Raw genomic sequence first — 11096 nt, 5'->3', positions numbered from 1 at the left:
ACAAAAACCCAATTCTCTTCGAATTTAACTTAATAACTTCCTGATATACTACAATAGTGAAAACCATACCCCGTATACATTCGAGACTACCAAAGCTCTTTCCACTAATAGCACAAGTACAAGTAGTGAAAACGCATTGCGCTATCTTACAGGTTTGTATTGCACAAATCCCACCAAAAGTTTAGCTGCAATACCTGCAGCGAGCTTTTGAAGGACAACATCGTTCACTGCAAAGACGCAGAACAATTTTCATTAATAAAAAGATTGAAACAAACGCTTTTTCTGGCCGTCTTGCCTGGGCTAAGCTAACTAAGTAAATACACAGGCTGGGGTTTATTTCTGATATCTTGTCTTTATTGCTATGTAAGATCATGCTTACGTCTATTGAATAGCTATTCTATGACCTGCCTATCTTGGGGTTAACTCCGGGCGTAGTGGTCAATGGAAAATGGTCAATTTCATTACTAACTCTGGGTTCTCAACTCCAATGATGCCGTTCCGCTGCTGGCTCGATCCCATCCTTTCGCACTCTTCTTATCCGCCATATTGTATCCACCACTATCTGAGAGTGCTCTTCCCGCTTTCGTCATGGTCGTATATTCGAGCCCTATTCTTGAACCCATTACAGACTCAGAAGGATACGTTCCCTCACAATCCTCTCTTTCTTCGGGAAGCGGAAGACCACCGTTTTCAGCTGATCCCGGTCCAACCGGTTGGGTGTTGCCAGATCGAGGGAACGCGACGGTGCAAGCGCCGTTCCAGGGCTACGCTTTCCCCTTATCGATAGTGTGCCGGGTTGCATCTAGGGTTTTCAAATATTTAAAAAATATCATCGGTGATATATTGTTTGGAAAAAATATCAAAATAAAATAGAACATATCACTGCAAAAATTGATATTTTTGATATTTATATATATACTGTATGGTACAGTACATGCGATAGAAAGAGCTATATATTTCGCTCTGTGCTTAGTATGACCAAAGTAGACCAAAGTGCATGCTCTTTGGGTACACTGTTTTGTGTTTGTTTAGAAAGTGAAACCTGTTAAAATTCAAATTTTGTATGAGAGCAGGAGGAGTGTGTTATTTCAGAGTGGATATGGAGGCTGGAGGACAACAATGCATGGAGAAAGCACCACATTATTGGATAAGGCCGTTCCGGCGGGACAGAAAGGCATTACAAATATGTGTTTTATCTCTTTATAAATTTATAAAAAGAGTACAGAGTATAAGATTAATAAATTCTAATATGCATATAATCCATTTTCATTAGACTGCATTAATTAGTTCTAAATCGTCTTCATTTAATGCTTTCTAGCAAATCCTTTTGTCTTGATTCTGTCGTTAAAAGATACAAAATTTTTGTCTTTCGCTTAGCGATGGGATTATTTAATCGGCTAAGTTTTCTGATATACCATCTTTAATTTTCATTTGGTTCTAATTTGACTTGTTCAACTTTTCTTGGCTTTATATACATGTATGTATGTATGTATAATCCTCTTGAGTAATGTTATTTTTATACCCGGTACTCAAACAGTAAATAGGGTATATTGTACTTGTGCACAAAGTGGATGTACATATGTAGCGCACAGAAGGAAACGTTTCCGACCAAATAAAGTATATATATTCTTGATCATCATCAATAGCCGTGTCGATTGAGCCAGGTCTGTCTGTCCGTCTGTCCTCAGAGTTCTTAGAGACTATAAGAGCTAGAACCACCAAATTTTGAATCCAGACTGATGTAAGCTCACACAAGCCCCCTTCCGCCCCCGAAAAAGGGCGAAAACCTCCAAAATCTATTTGCAAATTCATTTGCAGTGGCTGAACCCACCCCGTCCCGCAGCTTATATTTGTTTTTTTCACATTCTCTCATTCAGACTCTGCTTCTGCAGTGTGCGGCCTCTGCCTCTGCCGCGTCTCTACCTCTGCCGAGTGTGGCTCTAGTGAAGGGGGGCGAGCTAAAGGAGCGTGTTGGCGTGAGAAGTGTAGTATTTGTAGATGACAAATGAAGAAAAAATGTAAAATTTGATTTAAAAAAACCGCTGAGGTACAAATGTAGTACTGAGTACCGGGTATAAAAGTTGTGACGCGTAAGAAGCGTCCCTTCTCGTTTTTTTTTAAACACGCACAGACTTTTTCGCAGTAGCCTATCAAAATGCTCGCGGCTTACGTAGTAAGCTGAGCACTCTTTTTATGGATAGTTTCACATTTTCATCCCATGTTATTGTGTTTACCGAAACCTGGACATTCTTAGTTCCGAAGTTTTGGCAGATCGGTACACAATTTATAGGAATGATCGTTCGTCTCGACGTGGAGGAGGGGTTCTGATTGCAGTAAACTCTTACTTTACGTCGGAACTTTTCATAGTCCAGGTCTCACAAGACCTGGAATTCCTCTGTGTTAGACTGATTCTTCCCGGCCAGTCTATTTATGTCACTTGCTCGTATATTCCACCGTCTTCGGATGTACTAATATACGAGCAGCATTTGTTTGCCTTAAAAACCGTTTCTTCCTCGCTATCAGATAAAGACCATTTAATAGTTCTTGGGGATTTCAACCTGCCAGGTACTGTCTGGTCTTCGGTTAACGAGTCAAACAACCTTGTGCCCATGTCACGACATGAGTTTATTGATGGCTTATTAGACCTGTCCCTGTCTCAAGTCAACCATGTAAAAAACTCCTTGGGTCGATTGCTTGATCTGTGCTTTGTCTCGGATCCGACCGTAGCGTTCTTAACACGAGCACTCCCGCTCACTATACCTGAAGACTGCTATCATCCTACTTTCGAAGTGTCGATAGATATTGGACCTACTGTATCGGATCGTGTGAGTAGGCTATCTGAACGCGTCCGCTGTTTTCGTAAAGCCGAGGTTACGAAGCTCAATAACTTAATTAGGGCTTTTGATTGGTCCGCTCTGTACTCGTGCACTGACGTCATTGCAGGCACAAACATTTTTTACAATGTACTTGACACAATTTTTGACACGTGTGTACCACTTTCATGTCCGACTAGATCTGCGAAACCTCCTTGGTTCACCAAAGAGTTATCCAGTCTAAAGAACCTAAAATCAAGACTATTTAAAAAATATCAAAAAGTTGGTTCTCCCTCTTCTCTTTCTAATTACTTAATAGCTAGGTAAAATTTCACTGTTCTTAATGCTCAATGCTATAGGAACTACCTACTTCGATGCAGGATACGTTTTTCACAGGACCCTAAACAGTTCTACAGCTTTGTAAACAGTAAGCGTAGAACGTCCGCACATCCATCCTCGCTATCATTTTTGAATATGTCGGCAAACAATGATCAGGCAATCGCCGATCTTTTTGCACAATTTTTTCAAACCACCTATTCCCAGCAAAGCTACCCAGGTCATATGTATCCATATAGTTTACCAAGGTCGAATGGCATTTTCTGCCCTTTGTTATATGAAGGCTCCTTACTTCATGAACTTCAATTAGTTAAGCCGGTATTTTCACAGGGCCCTGACGGAGTTCCCGGCTGTGTACTCAGGTACTGTGCCGAGTCTCTGTGCGGACCTTTGCTTGAACTATTCACTCTATCCATCCACTCTTCTATCTTTCCCCCATCTGGAAGGAATACTTCATAATTCCTCTCCATAAGAAAAGTAGCACGTCTGACGCTAACTATAGCGGTATGTAGTATGTATATCATAGTTATCCGCTATTCCTTACATGTTCGAGAAAATTTTAACTCCGCACTTGCAGCATCTCTGCAAATCACTGATATCTCCAGTTCAGCACGGATTTATACGGCGACGATCAACAACCTCTAATCTTTTAGAGTTCACCTCTTTTGTCATTTAAGGATTCCAAGGTAACTTGCAGACGGATGTTATTTACACTGACTTCAGTAAGGCATTCGATTCTGTAAACCATTCTCTTCTAGCACAAAAGCTCGACCTTCTAGGGTTTCCGCCCAATCTGTTGAGTTGGTTGTTTAGCTACCTGTATTCTAGGCCTCAAAAGGTCCTTTTTAAAAACTCCTGATCTTTACCTGTTCGGGTTTACCTGTTTACCTCTTTATTAATGACCTGACTTCTGTATTAACAAATTCTCGAGTACTTATGTATGCGGATGATGTTAAGCTCTGTGTCCAGTAAAAGGACATTTCATTTCACTCTCGCTTGGAATCTGATCTCAATAGCTTTCAGTCATATGTTACACCTTAATGCCTGGAAATGCAATGCAATGACTTTTTATCGCTCCAGCCCCTCCCTGGATCCTTACACCCTCTGCGGTAGTTCTCTTGAGAGAATTACATTGGTTTATGATCTAGGTGTTCAACTAGACCCCAAGTTAAAGTTTTCTGAACACATTTCTACCATGGTAAATAAAGCCATGGGTGTGCTTGGGTTTATAAGAAGGTGGTCAAAGGAATTTGAGGACCCCTATATAACGAAGACTCTCTATATCTCGCTTGTTCGTCCGATTTTAGAATACGGTTCATGTGTATGGTGCCCTCAGTACAACATACATCAGGACCGTATTGAATCAGTACAGAACAACTTTGTATTATTTGCCCTACGGGGCCTCAACTGGGATGCAACTGTGAGACTGCCATCCTACCGTAGTAGACTTCTTTTAATAAATCTTCCATCCTTAGTTAGTCGTAGAAAAATGCTTGGTGTAATTTTTATGCACAACTTGATCAAGGGGGATGTAGACAGCCCTGACTTGCTGAGCCGCATAAACTTTACGATTCCCATTAGACCCACTAGAAACTTTATTCCTTTGTTCCTTCCACTATGTAGATCGAATTATGCCTCACACGAACCCTTTAGGGTTTTATGCTCGGATTATAATTCCCTCTACCACAATTTATCCTCAACTAACTCCCTTCCTCTTCTTAAATCTCTTATACTAGCCTACCTCTCCCGTAGTTAGTTTCATTTTAGTTTTGTCTTGTTTCTGATTTTGGTCATTTTTGCTTGCTTAGCTATAGCTTAGCTTAGTCTAGTTATGATTAGCTCTAATTTTCCTCGAATATTAGCCTAACATCTATCTTTCCTGCATGCTCGCGACCGGTTCGGTTAATAGTGCCGCGCGTCATGCGTCAGCGCCCCTCGGTCGGTTGGGCGGGAGGAGGGCTGCGTTCTGCTGGGTTCCGCGCGTAACAGGCTTTGGCTTGGTGTCGCATGGGCCACTTGATGGTGCAGTCATTGCATATCAACGTCCAGAAGTACGAAAATCCTCTCAAAAACCACCACTACTTCACCACTTTCGTGGTAATTGGGGCCAACCACTAACAATACAGTCAACGCACCAACTCACACATGCGGTGTCCGTGTAAAGTAGAATAAAACCAAGTTTTGCGAGCTAAACGAATAGTGACGAGTGAGACGCTGCGTACATACACTTGTATCAGTGTTATATCACTGCAGTCTGGGAGAAAAATTCGGGGGCTCTAGCTCTTATAGACTCTGAGTACTAGCCGAGATACGAGACGGACAGTCGGACAGACAGAGATGGGTTTATCGATTCGGCTATTGATTCTGATCAAGAATATACATATATATACACTTAAAGGGGTCGGAAACGTTTCAATCTGTGCGTTAAATACATCCACCATTGTTCACAAATACAATATCGCCTCTTTATTTATTTAGAGTCTGTGGTTATTCTGTGATATTGTGGTTAGGTACCAAACATAAATAATCAACAACGAGAAGGTATGTGTGAGACGCTTTTTACGCATCACAACTTTTATACCCGGCACTCAGTACTACATCTGCACCTTAGCGGTGTTTTGTCAAATTTTAAATTTTTTCTTCGTCTGTCATCTGTCATCTACATCTACAACACTTCTCACACCAACACGCTCCGTTAGCTCGCCGCCCTTCCCTAGACCCACACACTGCAGACTCGAGGCAGAGGCAGAGCCACCGTCCGCACCCAAAGAAAACGAGAAGGGACGTGTGAGACGCTTCTTACGCGTCACAACTTTTATACCCGGCACTCAGGACTACATCTAGATTTAGAAGACATCGCCAACCACTAGATATCGTTCACATTACAGAACACGTAGTAAAAAGCCTACTAAATAAAATGCATACAAAAATGGGATCAGTTAATCGTATTTTCCAATTTAAGAGATATTTAAAACAGCAATAAAATTGGTACTTTTTCCCTGCACATTCTGTGCAATAATGACCGCTAGGTTTCACAGCAGATTTTTCGAAAGTCTATGAAAATTTCTTGTACGCAACTTTGATGGTCACTCTTTTTCTAATACAGAGCGTTAAAAACCGAGTCTTGCCGCAACTCCTCGCAACCAGTTCAGAATCAAAATCTCGAAATAAAAAGCCAAGTGCTGCTGGTTCGACCGAGTCGGAATTCAAATCAATTTAATCTCTTCTACTTTTCAATTTCGATATTCACCTATTAAATGCATGTTCTTCCTCTTTCTCTATCGTATTCACATATTACATGTATGTTCTATAGCAACAAACTTCTGTGAGTATGTCGTAAATGCAACAATTCAATATCTTAATGCTACAAATTCATTTTACTTATACAAAATACTAATTGCTCCCGGCCATAAGCCCTTTGCGCTAATTTGGCGTAAACAGCCACCAAAACTGGTCATTGGGACAATAGTGCATCTGCACCTCAGCGGTGTTTTGTCAAATTTTACATTTTGTCTTCATCTGTCATCTACATCTACAACACTTCTCACACCAACACGCTCGTCGCCCTTCCCTAGACCCACATACTGCAGACTCGCGGCAGAGGCAGATGCAGTGATCGCACACAAAAAAAAAAAAAATATAAGCTGCGGGACGGGGTTTGTTAAAAGTCGGAAGAGGAATCGGCAGGGGTGGGCAGAGGCAGGGGCCGAGTGAAGCAGAAGCAGAGTGTGAATGAGAGAATGTAAAAAGAGCAACAAAAGCTGCGGGACAGGGTGGGTTTAGCCACTGGAAATTAATTTCTCCATTGTGGCTATAATAATGATCCGATCCATTTCCTACGAAATGGCGTTTTTAATTTTCTTTTATCTTCAAATCTGTAGATTTGGGAGGTTTTCGCCCTTTTGCGTTGGCGGAAGGGGGCGTGGCTCATTTTTGAAATACACTGGTTTCAGTGTGAGCATACAGCAGTGAGGAGCCAATTTGGTGGCTCCAGCTCTTATAGTCTCTGAGAACTAGCAGACAAACAAGACGGACAGACGGACAGACAGACATGGCTCTATCGACTCGTATATTGGGGGTCGGAAACGTTTCCTTCTGTGCGTTACATACAACCGTTATTCCCCACAAATACAATATACCCTATTTACTCTTCGAGTAACTGGTATAAAAATGAGACAGACACTCCCCAAACGTCTACAGATAGCACATACTCCGTCCCCAATACGCGAGCACAGAAGCCAGCCCATCAGAGGACTGGCTGAAGAAGGTGAAGTGGGCCTCAGAAATGCTTCCAAAGTTCAGTCTGGAACCTCACGGACCGCCCCAGCAACCCAAAAGGCAACGCTCGCAAGAGACGCCTGGACCAGCTGCAAAGCGATCCAGGATACTGACAAACGTGTCCTTCGCGCAGATTGCCAAGGAGAGGACGCTGATAGGCGTCGTCGACAAAGGCAGCGCGGATGCAGAATCCCCAGGAGCCAGTGGAAGTGGGTGGAAGCGGCATTGGCCGACAAGGACCCCGGCCCACCTCCAGTCTGCAAAGACATGGGATGGTTCCAGGGTAACACGAAGATCATAGCCTGCGAAGACGAACGCTAGTGCAAGTTGGGGAAGTATACCCAGGGGCGAAACTAGTCGCAGTCGACTGGAGCGAAGTGCCCAGTAGACCGAGGGCGAGAATTTTGGTGCGGCCTCGATGAAAGAGCCATAACGCATCCTGCGAATTTTGCAGCGATACAACCCGAACCGTCCAACAGCAGATTGTAAGGTTGTTAAAGTTGAAGCGACACAGGGCCCCACTAACCAAGCCGTGGTCGTAATATACATGGAGTCGCTGGTCCCGATAAAGGCAGCTCAACTTCTGGTTCAGCTCCGTCACCATAAAGGTGTATAAGTCGGATGCAGCGGATGTCGACGACCCAGTCGAGCAGGATGTTGCCTCCAAGATCGAAGAACCCGACAACGAGTTGGAGTTAACCCACGAAAGTGACTCCCTAGAGTTGGAGCTGATGCTCGAATTCGAGGCAATGTGCCGTAATGAGAGCTCCGGCGAGTCGGACGCCGATAATACAGTGGTGGAGATATGCAAGGATCCCTCTGAGGCTTCTTCAGATAAATCTCCACCACTGTAAAGCAGCAACTGCTGCCCTCTTACTCCGCTTGGAATCGAGTGGAGGCGACGTAGTCCTAATCCAGGAGCCTTGGGTAGTTGGAGACAAGGTCTGTGGATTAGCGACGAAGGACTACAAGCTGATTGTAGCACCAAAGGACAAATCACATAAACATCTTTCTGCTCCACAATTTTAGCGATGGCGACAACACAGCAGCTAGCCTAGAGCTGCAAGGGACACACCTCAGAGTGGTGTCGTTCTACATGGCTCACTACCATAGTGACCCTACCAGTACCACCGACAGCGAGAGGTCAAACACAGGCCTACTGATAGGCTGCGACGCCAATGCTCACCATGCCCAATGGTGACATAAATGTAAGGGGTGAGTCACTTTTCAGCTTCATCCTAAACTCGAAACTGGTCTTATGTAATCAGGGAAATGACCCTACCTTCATTATAAAGAACCGACAGGAGGTCATAGACCTTACCCTAGTGTCCCATAGCAGTCCTTCTCTGACCATAGGTACATAGAGACGAAACCATCTCTCGAATTCCCAATATCTAATAGCTATATCAACCCCAGGAAAGCCAACTGGAAGATATACTCTAAAACTCTAGAATAACTTCTTCCCCCAACAGCACCAACATGCCGTGACACATAAGACGACCTTAACAGTCTTTTAAATAGGTTCACGGAGGCATGCAACAAAGCCTTCAAGGCTGCGTGTCCCTCCATAAAACCGAGAGGGAAAAAGAAACTCCCTTGGTGGTCTAAGAACATTGATGTCATACGTAGAAGGTGCAGGGAAAATTTTAATAAAGCCAAAAACGTCATCGAGGATGAACTATGGGCAAACTACAAGACCAGCCTAGCCCTATACAAAAAAGAAACTAGGGGAGCGAAAAGAGCCTCCTGGCAAAAATGCTGTACTGAGATCGAGGAGACAGCAGAAGCCGCAAGGCTTCTCTCTGTGGGATATATCAAGAGTACAGATGGTACGTGGGCCATCTCCAGCAAGGAGTCCCTACATATCCTACTCGATACCCACTTCCCAGGATGCACAACAACCGAACCACCTGAACGCCCCGGTGAAGGCCCAGCCATCTCGATGGCGCAGATCCTCACGAAACGGAATATCTGCTGGGCGGTGAACAGCTAGGGCCAGACAAGGTCATCCCAGCTCAACTTCAAAAGGCTGGGGAACAACCTATCCACTGGCTACAATGTATCTTCACGAAGATACTAAAGGTAGGAAAGATTCCTAAGGAATGGCTCAAGGCAGAAATTGTCTTCATCCCGAAAGCGGGAAAAGCCTCCTACTCGACGTCAAAGGACTTCAGACCGATAAGTCTAACCTCCTTTCTCCTAAAAGAATAGTCGGAGGACTATCTGAGGACAATCATCAACCCTCAGATGCTGTCAGATTCAGATTTTGCAAAGTAGTGGCATATGCAGGCGACGTTGTCATAATGTTCACGGTGAAATTTCCCCAAACACTCTGTGATCTTATGACCACAAAACTAGCGCGACTGTCAGAATGGGACAAGATCGTGCGGATTGGGTGTAAATGCCTCGAAAACGGAATTTGTACTATTTACCAACAAGTACAAAACTCCGCCACTTAACCCCCCCAACATTAAAAAAAAATGTATGGTAACCTTTAGCGACAGTGCCCGTTAGACAGTTGGTAACTGGTTGGTTAAAGATAGGAAGTTAAATTGTCACCCAAACACTAAAGAAAGAGTGAAGAAGGCCACAATGGCCCTATACGCAAAAAAGCCATTGGACTAAAATGGGGCATGAACACACGTATAGTTCCAAGCTGTAGCCAAACCAATACTGCTCTAAGGAGTCCCAGTATGGTGGCCAGCTCTGTCAAAAGTCCAACCAACGGCCACTCTTTGCATCAGTGGCGCTCTCCGCACCACACCAAATGATGCACTAAATGCCAGGGCATAGACCTTGCAGGGAAGGAACAGGCAGCACGGGGAGCAATACGTCTGCGAGACTCGGACCAATGGACGTCACGACCATATGGTCACTCTGCGATCTTTAGGGACACTAACATAGTACCTCATAGAACTGACTATTTCGTTCCCAGAGAGTACACAGCCAATGTACGGGGCCGAGTGAAGCAGAAGCAGAGTGTGAATGAGAGAAGGTGAAAAGAACAACAAAAGCTGCGGGACAGGGTGGGTTTAGCCACTGCAAATTCATTTCTTCATTGTGGCTATAATAATGATCCGATCGGATCCCAAATTGGTGATCTGATAGATATGGCCATTCCCTACGGAATGGCGTTTTTAGTTTATCTTTTATCTTCAAAATTGTAGCTTTGGGTAGTTTTCGCTCTTTTGCGGGGGCGTAAGGGGGCGTGTCTCATTTTTGAAATACACTTGTAACAGTGTGAGCATACAGAAGTCTGGATGCGACATTTGGTGGCTGTAGCTTTTATGGTCTCTGAGATCCAGGCGCTCAACAAGACGGACGGACAGACGGACGGACAGACAGACATGACTCAATCGACTCGGCTATTGAATCTGATCAAGAATATATACACTTTATCGGGTCGGAAACGTTTCCTTCTGTGTGTTACATACATTCACTTTGTGCAAAAATACAATATACCCACCCTATTTACTCTTCGAGTACCGGGTATAAAAATTACGCGACACACAATTACGCTTGCGACCCATGTTAACAACGCGATAAGAATGACCAAAGCAACTGATGCAACAATGCAACTAAGGTTTGACTTAATAGAAGCTTTAAGATAAGCTTCATAAATCATAATTTATTTCATATGCATAAACATACATACACACAGCTGTGTTC

The sequence above is a fragment of the Drosophila guanche genome, unplaced genomic scaffold (assembly GCF_900245975.1).
Source record: "Drosophila guanche unplaced genomic scaffold, DGUA_6, whole genome shotgun sequence".
NCBI lineage: Eukaryota > Metazoa > Arthropoda > Insecta > Diptera > Drosophilidae > Drosophila > Drosophila guanche.
The sequence above is the reverse complement of the archived record's forward strand: the minus strand, read 5'-3'. Positions refer to the sequence as shown.